The sequence below is a fragment of the Culex pipiens genome, chromosome 2 (assembly GCF_016801865.2).
Source record: "Culex pipiens pallens isolate TS chromosome 2, TS_CPP_V2, whole genome shotgun sequence".
NCBI lineage: Eukaryota > Metazoa > Arthropoda > Insecta > Diptera > Culicidae > Culex > Culex pipiens.
Genome location: NC_068938.1, coordinates 76,006,554 through 76,020,295, shown reverse-complemented (window position 1 = coordinate 76,020,295; position 13,742 = coordinate 76,006,554). Strand labels below are relative to the sequence as shown.

At 35.5% G+C, this 13,742-nt stretch overlaps 1 protein-coding gene across 3 annotated transcripts in view; it reads right to left on the bottom strand.

Annotated features, from left to right (window-relative positions):
• LOC120431162 (sodium/potassium-transporting ATPase subunit beta-2-like) overlaps nucleotides 1-8,463 on the bottom strand; it is a 57,009-nt gene extending 48,546 nt beyond the window's left edge. Inside the window, exon 1 of one of the 3 annotated variants that reach the window (XM_039596302.2) lies at nucleotides 8,340-8,463. The gene's annotated coding sequence lies outside the window, so the exon portion shown is untranslated. Of the gene's footprint in view, nucleotides 1-8,330 lie in introns of all 3 variants that reach the window. The other 2 variants (XM_039596301.2, XM_039596299.2) reach the window with 2 other exon arrangements.
• Nucleotides 8,464-13,742: the final 5,279 nt, after the last annotated feature.

Below are 13,742 nucleotides of genomic sequence, written 5' to 3'. Positions count from 1 at the left end.
CAAATTTGACATTATTTTTTAATGCAAAATTGAATTTGCAATCGAAAAGTACTCCACAGATTTTTTGATAAAGGGCTCCGTTTTCAAGATATAGCCACCTAAAGTTAGATTTTAGCGAAATATTTGCAGTTTTTCAATTTTTAAAAATAGTGACCTTAAGTGACCATTTCTAAAAATATTTTTTTTGAGAAGTTCAGAAAATTTGCTATAAAATTGTCAAAGAGAAATTGAAGATTGGACCTCGGGTTGCTGAGATAAAGCCGCTTTAAGAAAAAGAAACACGAAAGTTGAAGTTTTCTTAAGAGGCAATATTTGTAAATATTGCTCGGTTTGTTCTAGAGGTCGTATCGAGGTGCTCCGATTTGGATGAAACTTTCTGCGTTTGTTTGTCTATACATGAGATGAACTCATGCCAAATACGACAAAGGGAAGTGGGGTAAAACGGGCATTGAAGTTTGAGGTCCAAAAAACCTAAAAAGTCTTAAAATTGCTCGCATTTCCGTAAAACTTCATCAATTCCAACTCTCTTTGATGCATTCGAAAGGTCTTTTGAAGCACTTCAAAATGTGCCATAGACATCCAGGATTGGTTCGACTTTTTCTCATAGCTTTTGCAAATTACTGTCAAAAATTGATTTTTTTTTAAAACCTTATTATCTTTTTGCAACAGCCTCCAACACCCATACTCCCATAGGTCAAAAGATAGGCAATAACATGGACTATAAGCCTACGGTGTTAACTTTTTGGCCAATCGCAGTTTTTCTCATAGTTTTTTGATTTTTCTAGAACAAACATTTTACAACGTTAGTTTTTGCCCTGTAGGCCGCCATAGCGGCACTTTTTGGTCTCAATTTTGTCATATTCGGAATCCTCGGACAATTTCACGTAAGTTAGTAGTATTTAAGTTGTAAATTTGATTAAAAAAATAATTAAATAAAACATTTTTGAAAAAAGAAATAGATCTTATTTACCCTATGATCAATACGTCAAATGCTGTATCAAGTAGGCAAAAACCTGTTTTACCCCTAATCCAACAAATTGTTAAAAAAATATTTTAATTCATTCTAAATGGCAATTTTTCCAATCAAATTTACAACTCCAATACATTGAATATTACGCCCATTTAAAATGCTAGTCTTGATTTAAAAATTTTCAAAATATTTTTTTCGAAATGATCGGAAAATTTCACGAATGTTTCATGTTTTAAAATTGAAAATCGGACCATTATTTGCTGTGATATGGTCATTAGAAAATGGTGGGTTGTTTTGGTGAGATTAAGAAAACTTCAATTTTCGTGTTTCTTTTTCTCAAAGCGGCTCTCATCAACCATGATATTTCGCTAAAATCAAACTTTCGGTGGCTATCTCTTGAAAACGGACCCCTTTATCAAAAAATCTGTGGAGTACTTTTCGATTGCAAATTCAATTTTGCATTAAAAAATAATGTCAAACTTGTTTTTGCATAAAACTTCGATTTTTTCCAAAAATCACTATTTTTTCAAAAAATCATAACTCGGCGGCAAATTTTTTGACCATGTTTCTCTATGGCTCAAAAGTTGCGGATTTTTGTCCCCTAAAACATATCAAAAAATCTCGAAAATCAAAAAAATTGTATTTTGGGAAATTAAGTTTTAGTGAAAAAAAATTTGAAAAGAAATCTGCAGTTTTTTTTCCGTGTACCTATTTTTTCTCAAAAGTCCTCAACAATACCTACAACTTTGCCGAAGACAATTGATCAGAAAATTCACTCTAAAGTTACAGCTGTTTGAATATTTACATACCATTTTTGTATGGACAGCAGCCAAAATTGTATGGAGACTTGTATGGATGAACCAATCACACAAAATACTTTATTTGGTCATAGGGAACCCGAGCATGGGTAAATAACAAGGGAAATGCGTAATAATACCTTTCTCTGGTATCAATACCAAATTTTGGTATTCCTGGACCCTTTAAAATTTGTCTTAAGGATTATGCAAGAGCAAAATGTGGTATCATACCAATTTAAGGTATTGTTTTGATATTGCAAAATTGCAGAATTTGTCAATGATCGAACATCACATTTTGGTATTCTTTTGGTATTACAGTGTTTTATCAAATTCCTCTGCAACTATGGAAAAATTTTGACCAATTTTGACAAAATAATTAATTTTGCGCTAAAATGATGTCTCAAAGCGAATGCTTTCATTCAAAACCGGAAATTTCAAACTTGATTTTAAGCATTTTTGATATACCCCCTACAGAAATGATTTGAAATTGTGGAAAATTTTCTAAGTCAGGATGGCACATTTTGGTATTATTTTGGTATTAAAGTGTTTTATCAAATTCCTCTGAAACTATGAAAAAATTATGACCAGTTTTGACAAAATAATTAATTTTGCGCTAAAATCATGTCTCAAAGCGAATGCTTTCATTCAAAACCGGAAATTTCAAACTTGATTTTAAACATTTTTGATATACCCCCTACAGAAATGACTTGAAATTGTGGAAAATTTTCTAAGTCAGGATGGCACATTTTGGTATTATTTGAATATTGAAAGGTTTCATCAATTTTCTCTGAAACTATGGGAAATTTGTTAAAAAAAAATTTACGAGTTAATTAATTTTGCGCTAAAATGACTTGAAACCCAAAAATGTTAAAGATGATTTTAAAAATTAGTGTGATATACCCACTAATATTTTTTTCAAAAACGTTGAAATATCTCTAAGTCGGGATAACCAAATACTTTGAAAAACGAGTCAATCGACAGACTAATGAATTTTGGTGAATTTCAATTCAGTTTCATTTTAATAATACTTATTTTTCAATCTTGTTATTTTTCAGAAGCTTCAAGAACTTCAAGCACAGGCCGTTCATCAATGACAAATGCATTCGGTGTGGTGAAGAATATCACTAAGAACAACATGGAATCATCAGGTGAGTAGATTTGGCTGTTGCATATGGATCATTTCCGTTTTGCCTTCCTCACTGAGGTAAGGCTATAATCCTGCTCTAAAAATGAACTTCGTATAAAAACGTCGTAGACCCACCTTCATGTATACATATCGACTCAGAATCGAAAACTGAACAAATGTCTGTGTGTATGTGTGTGTGTATGTGTGTGTGTATGTGTGTGTGTATGTATGTATGTGACCAACAAACTAGCTCATGTTTCTCGGCACTGGCTGAACCGATTTGACCCGAACTTGTTGCATTCGACTTGGTTTAGGGTCCCATAGATCGAGTTTTATACAGATTGAAGTTTCGATAAGTAGTTCAAAAGTTATGTACAAAAATGTGTTTTCACATATATTTGGATCTCACTTAACTGTATGTAAACTATGTCCGGGTCCATCATCCGACTCATCGTTTGTTAGGTTATCAAAAAACCTTTCCAACGAGTCCAAAACATTGAAGATCTGGCAACCCTGTCTCGAGATATAGCCACTTAAGTGATATTGATATACTTTTTTGAAGCCGGATCTCACTTAAATGTATGTAAACTATGTCCGGATCCACCATCCGACCCATTGTTGTTTAGGTTATCAAAAAACCTTTCCAACGAGCCCAAAACATTGAAGATCTGGCAACCCTGTCTCGAGATATGGTTCCTTAAGTGATATTGATGTACTTTTTTGAAGCCGGATCTCACCTAAATGTATGTAAACTATGTCCGGATCCACCATCCGACCTATTGTCGGTTAGGTTATCAAAAGACCTTTCCAACGAGCCCAAAACATTGAAGATCTGGCAACCCTGTCTCGAGATATGGCCACTTAAGTGACATTTATGTACTTTTTTGAAGCCGGATCTCACCTAAATGTATGTAAACTATGTCCGGATCCACCATCCGACCTATTGTCAGTTAATTTATCAAAAGACCTTTCAAATGAGTCCAAAACATTGAAGATCTGGCAACCCTGTCTCGAGATATGGCCACTTAAGTGACATTTATGTACTTTTCTGAAGCCGGATCTCACTTAAATGTATGTAAACTATGTCCGGGTCCACTATCCGACCCGAAGTTGGTTAGGTTATCAAAATACCTTTCCAACGAGTGCAAAACATTGAAGATCTGGCAACCCTGTCTCGAGATATGGCCACTTAAGTGATATTGATGCACTTTTTTGAAGCCGGATCTCACTTAAATGTATGTAAACTATGTCCGGCTCCACTATCCGACCTGACGTTGGTTAGGTTATCAAAAGACTTTTCCAACGAGTCCAAAACATTGAAGATCTGGCAACCCTGTCTCGAGATATTGCCTCTTAAGTGATATTGATGTACTTTTTTGAAGCCGGATCTCACTTAAATGTATGTAAACTATGTCCGGATCCACCATCCGACACATTGTTGGTTAGGTTATCAAAAAACCTTTCCAACGAGCCCAAAACATTGAAGATCTGGCAACCCTGTCTCGAGATATGGCTCCTTAAGTGATATTGATGTACTTTTTTGAAGCCGGATCTCACCTAAATGTATGTAAACTATGTCCGGATCCACCATCCGACCTATTGTCGAATAATTTATCAAAAGACCTTTCCAATGAGTCCAAAACATTGAAGATCTGGCAACCCTGTCTCGAGATATGGCTCCTTAAGTGATATTGATGTACTTTTTTGAAGCCGGATCTCACCTAAATGTATGTAAACTATGGCCGGATCCACCATCCAACCCATTGTTGGTTAGGTTATCAAAATACCTTTCCAACGAGTCTAAAACATTGAAGATCTGGCAACCCTGTCTCGAGATATGGCCACTTAAGTGATATTGATGCACTTTTTTGAAAGTGGATCTCACTTAAATGTATGTAAACTATGTCCGGATCCACCTTCCGACCCGTTGTTGGTTAGGTTATCAAAAAACCTTTCCAACGAGCCCAAAATATTGAAGATCTGGCAACCCTGTTTCGAGATATGGCCACTTTAGTGATATCGATGTACTTTTTGGAAGCCGGATCTAAAAAATAGATGAAACTTGTGTACAGCCATTGTTGTGAGGAAGGCTCCAACCACATAGGTGGATTAAGTTAGTTTTTTCACTAACTGCAACTGCTGCACTAAAAATGGTATGAAAATACCAAATTTTGGTATTACTTGTTCAAATACCAGCGAACATAATGTGCTCTTGGTTGCCCAGTAATAGATGGTAAAATACCATGAAATCATACCAAAATCATGTATGTGAAAGACCACAGAAATACCAAAATATGATTTTCCAAGGGCGCGGGAATACCTAAAAATAAAACCATGGCAATACCAAGTTTTGGTATTTAAGCAATGTTCAAAAATCCAGAAGACCTCTACTTGGTATTGAAACGGTTTTATTTTGAGGTATTATTTTACCCTTGGAATAACATGGTTTGGTATTGTTGTGCCCTTACACATACAAGATTTTGGTATGATTTCATGGTATTTTATCATCTATTACTGGGCAACCAAGGGCACATTTTGGTCGCTGTTATTTGCCCAAGTAATACCAAAATTTGGTATTCCCGTGTTATTTACCCCTGCTCGGGAAGGCCCCCACAAAGTTTGAGCCAAATCAAAAAATACAAATAAAATCCATTTCCGGTTTTGGTAGTGAATTGCTCAGGTAAGCCCACGTTTTTTGTGATTTTTTTTGTAAAAGTAGCCTAAGATGTATCAAAAAGACTCATGAAAAATGCAGGATGTAGCAACTCACCTAACAAAAATACAAAAATCATTTACTGAAACTGGTTTTTTGAAAAGTGCTCTATACGTTAAAATTTTCAAAACCCGAACACGAGAGTCGATTCTCTAGACAATTTTACATAAAATTCTCCATATTGACCATTGTCCTAAGTCCAATCCTTGTGAAGTTACATTGGTTTCAAAAATAAAAAAAAATTGAAAAATAGGTTTTTTTATGGTTTTTGGCAATTTCTATATGACAGACTTGATTTTTCAGTCTCGAAAATATTTTTACCGGAAAGCTCGTCCGATTTCCCATAAGTTTGTCTTTGACCACATTTCAATTGGATGTATGGGCTAATTTACTATCTAGGTTGCTATACTACACTGAAAAAATATTATGTTTTCAGTTATGAGCAATGTAATTAGCTTATATCTGTAAGCCCATACATCCAATTGAAATGTGGTCAAAGACAAACTTATAGGAAATTGGACAAGCTTTTCGGTAAAAATATTTTCGAGACTGAAAAATCAAGTCTGTCATATAGAAATCACCAAACACCACTAAAAAACCTATTTTTTCAACAATTTTTATTTTTAAAGCCGCTGTGTCTTCACAAGGATTAGACATAGGACAATGGTCAATATGTCGACTTTTATGTAAAATTGTCTAGAGAATCGACTCTCGTGTTCGGTTTTTGAAAATGTTTATGTTTAGAGCACTTTTCAAAAAACAGTTTCAGAAAATGATTTATGTATTTTTTAGGTGATTTGCTCCATCCTGAATTTTTCGTGAGTCTTTTTGTTACATCTTAGGCTATTTTCACAAAAATTTTGAACGAAAAAAAAGTCGTGGGGTCACCTTCAAATTTGACTTTTAAACATAAAAATCTAAAAATCTAAAAAAAGTGGAGTGTTTTTTCTTTCAGTGTATTTTTTTCGGAAAGCCCGTCCAATTTGCTAAAAATTTGTCTTTGACCACTTTTTGATACGATGCAACGGCTTCGAGATACAGCAATATTTAAATTACGAAATACAAAAATATTTAAAACACAAACGCCCTTCTCAAATGTCATTATCGAGTGTAACTGGCTCCATATACACAAAAATGGCTTATATATGGCTAGGATAACATGTCTACAAAGTTTCATTGAAATCGGAGAGGGTCGAGAAAAATTTACCTAAAAAAATCTTGTTTTGGGCTGGAATTGCTCAAAAAGCAACCCCTTAACCGTTACCGATTTGGCTCAAAATTGGCACAGTTAGGGGAGAGTGGGGAGACTTGATCCCCGGGGACACTTGATCCCAAGCCTGTATCTCGTCAACATGTGGGTAAAACAATTAGCTTTGTTCTAGAAAGTTGTGCGAAATTGACTAAAAATTATTGTAGAAAACAAAGAAAAAAATTAAAAAATGTTTGGATTGAGCTACACACATTTTTCTAAGAAGTGCTGCAAAAAACTTCCAAGAGATCTTTTTTCTTTGTTTTGATAAGTATAGAAAACACTCAAAAATTATTCAAAAAATATTTTTTATACGTGAATTGTTTGATAAACATATCAACTCCAAAACCCTTACGCATTTGACGTTAAATTTATCGTCATACTATTTTTACAATCAATTGTTTAAAAAAGTGCGTTTAGGGAGACTTGATCCCTGCATTTTTACAGTCACTGGAATCAGCCTCAAGAATTAATAATTGGGCTGGATTTTCGTACATAGTTTCCTTTAATATAGTTGTACATAACTTACTGCAGTTTGAACCATTTTTCAAAAGTTTTGTAAACAAAAATTACCAGCTTTTGTAAACATGCTCAATTTTGTTCTAAAAAAGAAAATTTTAAGTTTTTAAATATTTTCCATGCTAAACTTGTTATATTTGAACAGAAACGTACATGTTTGATGTGAAATTGTGTAACTTATAAAAAAATAAAAGTTTGGATGAATAAGAAACATTTTGCTTACGATTTCTTCAAAATGTTGAAAGGGGGATCAAATTACCCCCAACATTTTGAAAATGCCGGTTTAAAATATTTTTTTAAAAACGCTTTGCATGATTTGAAGAGTTCATCTGATGAAGTACCCTTATCAGCCAAACATAGTTGAATGTTTAAGCTTTCTATTCATGCAAAAAGTTCATAGTTTTGTGAGAAAGTGACAGAGTTATGTGCGATACAAAAAAAGGGGATCAAGTCTCCCCACTCTCCCCTACTTATTATTGGCTAAAGAATCGAGCCAGAGGGTATCTCTAAAGCGATTTTTCTTGTCACCCTATTCATAATTTATTTTCCAAAAACCAGGAAAATTTGTTAATTATAATAAACATGTTCTGACATCTGTGACAAAATTTTGTCGAGCAGTGTATTTTATTCATTCTTTTGTCTTGGAGATCACTTTTTCACACGGTAACCTGGATCAGTATAAAGACGTCTTTAACTGGCACAGTAAACGCAGTTTACTGTTTCTCACACATCCTTTTTGATCACTTCGTTAATCACGAGGAATATTTTCATGTTCCGTTACTCCGTTACGTCACTTGTTTTGAGTTCAAATCCATTCAGTTCTTCCACAATATCCTTCAGCCACTTTGCTTCAACCACCAATCAACGCCAATCCAGCCCGGTCCGGTTCGGAAAATCATTCACTGTAATCCTCCTCCTTCGATAAGGATCTCAGGATCTCACTGTTCCTCACTCACAAGCACCACCTGTGTGTACGAGGATCCTCAAGAACGGCGAGAAGAAAGCGTGTTTCACTTCGCGCACGGCTGCCGACAGACTAAGACGGACCAACGCGCCGAACCGTCCGAGGATTGCTGGCCGAGGAAACTTGACTGGAGTGATCTGGACTGATCCACTGGGCCACCAGGGTCTCCGGGCAGAGTGAGCGAGACGGAACGATGCAGTACCGCGCGCAGCAGCAGTTGCCAGTGATGGCAGCAATCTTCTAATTTAGTAAATCTAGAGTATGATGAGCTTAAACGAGCGTAATTTACTCCGCACACAATACATACTACCGGCCCCGGCCCTGCTGGTTTGGCCGAGTTGGCAGTGGTGCATGATCGGGCTGGAGAAGGACAGAATGCTGGAATTTTTTTGGGATGACCAAAGTGAGCGGTCGTGAAGGCCTCCTGGAGGAATACAAGATGACTGTGGTGAAATTTTGGTGATCAACGGATTTGATCTGGTATGCTTTTGAAGATTTGAGATTATTTTGAATAATTAAAGGATTCGTAATTTGAAATTTGTTGCTTTTTTCGGTTCGGAAACTGAAAATCAAGACAGGGAAGAAACTAGAACTAGCTAGCAGATCTGCAATAACCCAGAAGGTTCTTTTTTCATTTAGATTTTTTTTTCACTTTGAGTTCTAGTTGTAGAGCAGACAATTACAAAAAAAAATGTAATTTTAATCATAAGGTTCACTTGTAACCACAACGAGTTATCCCAAAAAAGTACCAAGCATGTGATTTGATTCTATTAAAAAAAATCCAAAAATCATTGCAAAAAATCAACCTTTCATGCTCGTCTCAAAACATGGCTTAAATATCCAAGTAATTCTATCTAGTTTTCCAGCAGCAATCCAACCTCGTGCCAAACCTTCAATCCAACGGCGATAGCATACCCAGCATCATCCTCATAAGCGCTTGACACGATTTAAGAAGTCGAATTAAGTCAGTGCCGACGCTTGGTTCGTAGGCGGAACGGATATGATCTATTGGCCGCCGGGGCCGAGAATATAATATGTAGCGGCGAAGACGACGACGTTGCACATAAACTCATTGTCAATATATGAGAACATCCTGTCGCTGCTGCTGGACTGGTCTGTTCTGGACTGGACCTGACTTGGACACCGTCTTGTCGTTTTGAGGCCTAAAGTGGCGAGACCTAGCTGGGGTGGAAAATTGAAGAGGATGCGGACTAAATCTTTGCTAGTGTAGCTATTAAAATTTGAATTCATAATCGCTGTGTTGATACTTGAAGGCGATAATAATAGAATACATTTGCGCCAATTACTTGAAAGATGGATGGAGGTGAGGATTAGCTGGTTCTAGTGTCTTTGGTAGTTATGAGGGAGGCAACTAGTGCACTGCTGGTTTCTTGGAGTCAGAGTGCATAAAATGGAGTGTTGTGTTGCTTGCTGAATTAATGATTTTCCATGTTATAAATGTTCAACTTCTTAAGTAGCAAATAAAAAAGTAGATTTTACAACTCGACGTCGTCGTGCTATCATGTCGCACCCGCCATTTTGACGTTCCGAGAAAAACGCGTTTAAATGTTTGACCTTGAATAAACAAAAACGAAAGCACGCAATGTAAACAATAACAAACACGTTTTGTTTGGCTGACCATTCTGTGCATTGTCCCGATGTTTGGTTGAAGTTGGTTGCTGGAGTCCCGAGTTATAATTAAAAATGTTTACGGTAGTCTAACTTGTACGTGCGTCAAACGCATCCTGACCTGAAATCCCTTTACCCTTTGTCGCACTTACATCAATTTTCAGGGAGTGACAAGATAGCACGACAGGATTGAAACTTCTTTTATATGTAGAGTGACAAAAATTTTCGGAGCTTTTTTGGTTTTCATTGAATATCTCAGGATTGAAATCGAATTTTGAGGATCTGTGAAGGTCAAAAGATGAGGCATTGTGAGCTGCACAAAATGGCGTTCTTAACTCAATTTGGCCCAAAATGCACGTACGACAAGTTAGCACGATGGCGACGAACTGACTGGCTGACCGAACATTCCTCTTGATTCTTGAAAAAAGATAGTCCATGAAAATGTTTACGGTAGTCTAGCTCGTACCTGTATCTCTTCGGCCAATTGTCGCATTTACATCAATTTTCAGGTGGTGTCAAGCAGCCGAAACCTAACATGACAGTTTTCGTGAGTTGCGCGTATTCACCGACAGATCGTCAGCTGTGTGCTATCTTGTGACATAGACCATTTTGGTCGAAAATAAGTTAATGATGACGTTTTGCTATAACGTCATGATTCGAATTCCCGGACGCTTCGAAACCCGGACACTTCAACTTGTTTTATCAATTATTTGGATATAAGTTCGCATTATGAATGTCAAAACTGTGTTTTTTGATGAATTCTAACATCAACTTTGATTTAAAGTTTGTTTGAACGCTTTATTTTTTGCCAAAACAATTAAATAAAATAAAATTATAAGTTTACCAAAAATGTGAAACATTTCAACGGAAATATTTCATAGGCGTCCGAAGCACCGGGAAGGCCGAGCAGAAATTTATGTTTTTGATTTCCTTAAATTCTAGCAATTTTTTATATAAACTATCGATTGTTTTGATGTTAACAGCTTATTTGAGACCTAAAGAATGCCATTCACTAACATTTCAGTCTAAATTTGTGCGATTCATAAGCAAAATCGAGTGTCCGGAATTCGAAGCAAAAGTGTCCGGATTTCGAATCAGCTTTTAACAGTGTCCGGGATTCGAAGCACAACAAGTCATTTTAATTTTAAAATTCTGATGAAATATTGTTAGAAAAGACATATTTTTCATGCATTCTCTTAAAACTGACTGTTTATATTAAATCTTGATGATATTTCTACATTTCCAACTTATTACATGATTTTTTGCCAGCTTTAACAAAAATTATATGGTACTAAGTGTCCGGATTTCGAATCATGACGTAACTTAACAAACACTACAAGATGCTTTAACCCGATTTTGGAAACTCGCTTCCGTTTCCCGGATATCGCAATACACACTTGTGACATAGACCAATTTATCATCAAAATGATTGTGCACACTTGTTACACGTCATACATGTTGTTGGAAAATGTGGAATTTTTTTCTTGTTTTTCACAAATTAATGTACACACATACTTTTTAAAGGCAATGCAACCTTTTGTTTATAAAAATATACTGATTAAGTCGATTAAACCATTGATTTGACCTTTTTCAGTTTGTATGGGAATTCTGTGCACACTTGTGACACGTAGTACAATTTTACTTTCGAAACACACTTGTGACACATGCTTTTCAGATTTTTGTTTACATTATTTACTGTATATTTTAACTGGTGTAACCAAATTAGTTGAAACTTGGAGCGTTTGTTAAGCGATAGTATACGAACCGATTGCTTCAAAAAGTTTGGCTCTATCATTCATAGCTTTTAAATGATTTACCAACAAACTTTAAAAATCGATTTTCTCGAAAAGTACTAAATGGTCGTTGTCACAAGATAGCACACAACTGACGAGATGGCAAGTGGGCCTCGTCTGAGTCCGCCCATTAAATACGCAACTCAAAATTAGCATGGGAAACTTTTTTTTCGTTACGGCTTTTGCGGCACGCTCACTTCCACTTTTCTAGACTAATATTTGAACGCGGCGTATCTCTAAACAAGTTTTTGAAGAAGATGATTCCAGACTACTTATTTTGTCGTTTTAAACAGAAACAAGCCAAAAACTATATTTATTTAAACTATTCGCCTTTTTCAAAACTTTGGCTAGATAATATCGAAGGCCGCCATCTTGGGCCCACTGGGCCCACAAAAAAGGGTACGCTCAGTTTGTATGGGAGCTGTCAACATGCTCCCGGGCTGGTGTCAAGATTGCACAAAAAGATTGAAACTTCTTTCATATGAAAAGCGACAAAAAAGGCACGGAGTTTTTTTTTCGGATTTCGTTGAATATCTCAGGATAGAAATCGAATTTTGGGGATCTGTGAAGGTCAAAAGGTGAGGTATTGTGAGCTGCACAAAATGGCGCTCTTAACTCAATTTGGCCCAAAATGCGCGTAGGACAAGTTAGCACGACGGCGACGATTTGGCAACTTGCGTTTCACAAAAAACTTTACTGCTTTTGTTCTATGATTTTCTTGTTTCATTTTTAGTATTTTTATTAGCATTTATGTTGTTGTTCCAACCACCATAGGAAGTGGTTACCTTTTGCTTATATACTTTTTTCACATTTTTAACTATAGAGTGATACCGTTACCATTGAAATTGTAAAGGCATAGTCTGGAACAGTACAAGAATTACTGCATGCTTATTTTGACAAAAATATAGAAAATATTAATGAAAATCACTGGCAATGTTGACCTCAGAAAAAAAGTTTATAAATCTATTGACAAAGTCACATAAAAAAAGTCACTGTTCTAACCCTGAATTTTATTAAATTTAAAGATTTTTTTATATACTTTTTAGATGAGCTTTTTTATAGCCCTTCGCATTTTTTCGCATTTTTCTTGTTGATTCGAACTTTGGATGCTGATAGCTGATAGCCGTTCAAGAATACAAATTTGGAAAAATACATATTTCTACGTGCTACCCAACTAGCTCACATTCCTGAATCTATGATATAGGGATAAATATTGTCAAAATCGAGTTTTTTTTTGTTTTAAAGTATACCGTAAAATGGGGTGACTTTGATAGCCCTTGTTGATATGATAGGTTTTTCAAATGCCCGTCAAATTGATACATAAACATTTTTGAGAATTATGAGTATGCAAGCATTATGGGAAAGCTTATTATCGAACATATATGCAAAAATGTGACTGTAACATGGACTGTATCAAAATTACTGGCCAAATTAAATTTCTATCAATGTCACCCCGGGCTATCAAAGTCAACCCAGTTTAGGTAATTTAAAAATTTGAGTTTTTTGTCTGAGTAGGTATGTGTCCATTCTTTTTGAAATGATCAAAATTATTCAGATTATTTCATACTATGAACTAATGAATGCAGTAAACTGGGATTATAAAGCTCACAGAATTCTCTGAGTGTGTGATTGGCCCATACAAAGGTATGTGAAATGTGTAAACATCAAATGCTGATTTATTATAAATGATTGAGGCAAAAAGTGATAGTTATTCTAGTTTATGTTTTTGAACTTTTATTTATATATCATTTGATGGCTGGAGGAGAAGAGCGTCAATAACCAGAAGGTATACACGGATAGAAATCTTGTTAGCAAATCCGGTGACATTGTGTTGATGAATTCGACAAAATGGAAATGTTTCCAAAATCGTCAACATTTTTTTTCGATTTTGAACAACAATGTTATCGATTTTGAAAACATTTGCAGAGAATTAAAAATTCTATAATCTGGCGCACCATTGTGCTGTCAAACATATTGCCCAT